Consider the following 5342-nt stretch of genomic DNA (forward strand, 5'->3'; position numbering starts at 1 on the left):
AGGAGACAGAGAAAGAGAGAGATAAAGAGAGAAAAAGAGAAAGAGGGGGAGAGAAAAAGAGAGAGAGGGAGAAGGAAGAGACGAGTAAGCCTTAAAATAATAATATAAAGAAAACTTAATCCGCCTTAATATTTTTTATTGTGTTACATCGCGATGTTCATATTTCAGACGGCACTTGATAAGGGCTCTAATTGTGAGCCGAAACGTTGTGCACTTATATATAATTTAAGCCAGGTAGTCGAGTAATAAATAATTGATTTTGTCTTAAAATAATAATTAAACATATTTTGTGCGTAACTCGTCGACGATGACACAGGTGATAGCGTGTGGGTTTGTAATTTTTTTTTGTTCTCCGTGATTAGATATGACAAAGATAAAGATACAAACGAAAGGAAAAAAAGAAGAGTCAAGAGAGACAAAGAAAAAGAAAAAAAAGAAAACAGAGAAAGAGAGAGAGAGAGAGAGAGAGAGGGGGGTAGAGAGAGGGGAAGAGAGGGGAAGAGAGGGGAAGAGAGGGGAAGAGAGAGGGGGTGAGAGAGAGAAAATAAGAGGGAGGTAAGCCTTAAAATAATAATTAAACTTATATTGTGTGCAACTTGTCTACGACGAAGATGATGATAGCGTGTTTGTTCGTGATTTTGTTATTCTTTGCGATTAGATATTGCATATATAATTAACCCTTAGTCTGTAAACGTTTTTTTGGCACCTTTAGTCTGTAAACCTGGGTCGTTTTCGTCCTGACGTTTTTTTTAAGTGTTAAAGTGTTACAAAAAATCTGAAAAAATTTATGGAGGTAATTCAAACCTTCAATTTGAAGTATCAATCATAAAATTATAAACAATTTAATTTTTTCACATAATTTGTATTAAAAAAATGGAGCAACTACAACTACAACTGGTAAAATCATTTTTTACTCAAAAAATCATAACTTTAAGACAAATAAAAATATCGAAATGAATAAAAAAGGAAATTGAAGGGGAAAAGCGTACCTTTCATAAAAAAAATATTGCATGCAATTATTTTGAAATGAAGTGCTTAAGTGTTCGCCGCAAACCTCGTTTTTTCAAGAATTACGTGGTTTCCTGTGACGGCCGGAGGGGGACTGGCGCCTTGAAACTCGGTAGGCGGGTTCTCGGGAAGCATAACTTTTTTTACGGATGCGCAGTGGCACCTTCTCTACCCGTTTTCAAAAGTTACAACTACTTTGATTTTCGCCCGGACGAAAACGACCCAGGTTTACAGACTAAAGGTTAAAGATAATGAACAAGAGGAAAAGAAAGAGACAGCGAAAGAAAGAGAAAAAGAGAGAAAAATAGAAACAGAGGCAGGTAAACCTTAAAATAATAATTAAACTTATATTGTGCGTAATTCGTCGACGATGAAGATGGTGATAGCGTGTGTGTTCGTAATTTCTTCGTTCTCCATGATATGACAAAGTTAAAGATGACAACTAAAAAAAAAAAGAAGAAAAATCGAGAGAGACAGAGAGAAAGAAAAAGAAAGAAACAGGGAACGAGAGAGAGAAAGAAAGAGAGAGGCGGGGCCGGAGAGTTAAGAATTCACTTTCGTAATCAAAGAGATAAGAAGCATGTTAAAAATTTTGTATATAAAAATTGTACGTATTTTGAGGTTTTTAATTAAGGCTATAATGAAAAGTAAGACCATTATACGAGCATTAATAGATGTTACGGAAAATATCTAATTTTTATATGTTTTTAATTAATTATTCAAAGTGTATTTATATCGTTGCAAAAAACATAAAATTAATTAATTAAAATAAAGATTTTTCTGTACAAAGTCATGTTGTTATGTATATACCGTTAAAATTTTCTTAATGTGTTATTCTTAAAGAGCAATAGCGTTGCAAATGTTGTTTTGTGTAATGATGTAGAAAAAAAGCTAAATGGCGTGCGCGTAGCGCGCGCTTGTAATGTTCTAGTTATAATAAATAGTTAGAAGAAGCATCGGTGGGAGCTATCGTCGAGCAACTACGACATCACCAGCACAATCGGCTGCGAAAAAAACCGCTACGAGTTCTCCAGTGATCGATACCTGGCCGGATCGTCACCCGCGCACGACGGCAGGCTATCCAGTACCGAGACGCCGCGCTACATCGTCTCTTCCACCGAACGTCTCCTGGCGTCGACGTCCTCTTCGTCGTCCTTTTTGTCAGAGACTGGTAAGTGTGCGTCTTGCTTTTCTCGAGCGAAGGACTGAGATATTTCGATATCGATTTCTTTTTCCCACTAACATTTTTATATATTCTTGGTTTCGTGGATATTTGATTGCCTTATAAATATTATAAGATCTTGTGATTCAATATAGTTCTTTATTTTATAAACGTACATATATAGTCCGGGAACATTTCCTCGTTAATCTACCGCAAGGCTATTCGACCGATCTATCTCTATATCTATATCTCGCACGCACTTATGATTCTCTCTCTCCTAATTACTTTTCGTATTTCTCGCTCAGCGACTCAAATCTCTCTGCCGTCCGTCCGTGCGGCGTGCCTTTCTTCGGAACGCGCGACGGCCTTCCTCTACTTGTCTTCCGCAACTTGTTTCAAGCAACTGGACGGATCAACCAAAGCGGCGATCTCGAGCACCAGCGGTAAAACCACTGTCACAAAGACAACAATAACTACCAAGGCCGCGACGACAACAACAGCAGTGACGCGAAAATTGGGTAAGTTTAAGATTTTTGCCGATGCGCGAACTCAGTGATTTTTATACATTTTCGACTAATTGCTTATTTAACGATCACTATTTTTACAGATATCAGAAAAGTGCATCATGCCTAAGGATATTCGATATTTAACAAAAAGACGAAGAAATCAATTAATAAATATAAAGATAAATAGTAGAGATAATAGTAATAGAAGAGATTTGATACAACTAGCAGAAAGGTATGTATCGAGGGCATGGACGAGATGGAATTCACTGAGGCCGAATCGAACATGAATGACTTGGTGTCCGAGTACCAACAGTACCAGAAGGCTACCACGGACGAGGACGCAGAATTCGATGAGGAGCAGGAAGCTGAGGTCGACAAGAACTAAGAAAAAATATATATCCCGCGACGGAAGCGACACTCCCTATTCTCTCTCTCTTTCTCTCGACCGAGCGATAACGCAATACACCCTTCACTCATGCTTCTTAACTCGTTATCTCTGTTTTTTGTATCTTTTTTTACAGACTTCTGTTTAGAACTTTCGCGGAGCGCTTTTTATTGCTGCCCGTCAATGTCGCACGTGCGATAATTCGAAAATTGATTTCTTATTTTTGAATGTGTCTTTCTACAAGATCACTTTTTATTACTAATTTTCGCGCGCCTCTATCATCATCCACTGTACAACCGCCGAGAGCGGCCGCTACATACAATGGGTGGAAATTTATACAGAATCTGTGCGTTTGATTGAAATGTTTTCAAAAGCTCTAATCGCATTTTGTAAAATTGTGTATTTTTATTTTATATCTTTCCATACAGTTATATTGATTTGCTTATCTGAATTTTTCACCCATAAAATTTGATTCTTTTTAATATGATTTTAATAATTATATGATATTTTTTAATTAATTTTATGTTCGATTAAGTATATTACTCTTTTAATTAATATAAATAATATGTTCAGTTCAAACCTGCAAAAAAAAAGCTTGAAAAAAAAGAAAAAAGCTTGAAGAATGTGTGCATCAATAAAAAAACATTTGTGCAATAAAAAATATATGTTTCAATATTTATTTTTCTTTAGAACATCAAAAATTTGTTATTTGTATCTATAATAACTGTGGAGTTATAATTTATATCTATTGTATAGATACATCTCATTGTCAATACATTTATATAGATCTACATGTAATTATTTCAGAGATGTATCTGCATAAAAGATATAAATTTTAACTTTACAGTTATTATAGATACAAATAACTTCGAGCATTATGGCTATTTCAATACTAGATATGTAACAGTATTTCAGTAGTATATATATTGCAGTTAATTTTCGGCAATTAATATAGCAGTTACATTAAATTAGAGTATTTTATATAATTTCAATATAATATATGCGTTATATTGCTGTTATGTCCACACAATGTCACATGAGTGGGAAATTACAATTAACATATATATAACTGAAACCTCCAGGTTACATTGCACGTTACATTACGTTTTATTACGCCAATATAACGGTTACGTAACTGTGTTTGCTGGGTAACCACGTGATCACTTCTCCTAACCTTTCCTTCTCCCCACCAACGTCAATTAGAAAAGAAAGTGCCACTGCAAGCATATATTCCGTCCTTTACATCTCCGCGAAAGATCTCCAATGGGAATGCGCAGTCTATTATATACGTCTATGTATTGACCAATAGAAGGCCACGTATATAAAGAATATCTATTATATGCAATATGGCGCTCGCTTGATACAGTCGCGACGTCTGGGCATCTTTAACGAGCACATTTGCAATACGAGTTGAGTCACCAAATCTCTGTGTACTCTCGTGGGTGACGATCAGCTAATCGCAGATCGCAGCAGGCATTCTCTGACCGTACTGTCTTCTGAAGAGGCAGGAGCCAAAAATTGTATAAGAATTGCAGCAGGCGCCTCGTTTCTTGCCTCCGCAAGCCGGTCATCTTCGCATTGACGCGACGCGAAGATAAAGTATCAAGAAAAACGATTGTGTCTCGGATTATTAAGTATATACTGTGACATTATTTCGGTGAGTGAGTGAATTGTTTGTTAACGATTATTAATCTTTTTGTTGCATGTAAAATAAAGTTTATATAAAAAAATGTAGTCATTTATCTCTGTGAGTAAGTGAATTTGAGTGAATTGTCTGCTAGGTGCTAACGGGTTACATCCAGCAGACGATGATTCGTGCCCGCGACGGCGCCGCTCCTGTTTACATCCTGTAAGTACCCAGCTTGTAATAAGGTAAGTATTTTCTTTTATAATTTAAAAACTAGATTACGTTCCGATATTCGTTGCTAGTATTGAAAATCTATAGTGTGCGTGACGTAAATTATAAATTTTCAGTACTGGCAGTAAATATCAGAACGCAACCCTAAGCTTTAGAAAAAATTTTGGTACAGGAAAAATCGTCTTCGAATTGAGTCAAGAATTTGACATTTGCGGGACAATAAGGTTGTTTCAAGTTACTCTGTATGTTTGAGGTTATACTTTTCATTATAACTACCCAGTAAACACAATGCAACACGTAACGTACAGGTTAGTTGTAATTTCCTACTCAACAATATAAATGCAATGTAACACGTGTGTTATATTGCATTTTCTTGATTCAATTCGAAGACGATTTTTCCTGTACCAAAATTTTTTCCAAAGC

General features: G+C 35.8%; 1 long non-coding RNA gene across 1 annotated transcript; it reads left to right on the forward strand.

The window, feature by feature from the left end:
* Positions 1-558: 558 nt before the first annotated feature.
* Positions 559-3951, forward strand: LOC139814935 (uncharacterized). Its single transcript, XR_011732619.1, has 3 exons — positions 559-2179; positions 2476-2688; positions 2778-3951. It is a non-coding gene; the product is annotated as an uncharacterized lncRNA (long non-coding RNA).
* Positions 3952-5342: the final 1391 nt, after the last annotated feature.

This window comes from Temnothorax longispinosus, chromosome 6 (genome assembly GCF_030848805.1).
Source record: "Temnothorax longispinosus isolate EJ_2023e chromosome 6, Tlon_JGU_v1, whole genome shotgun sequence".
In the NCBI taxonomy this organism is placed as follows: Eukaryota; Metazoa; Arthropoda; class Insecta; order Hymenoptera; family Formicidae; genus Temnothorax; species Temnothorax longispinosus.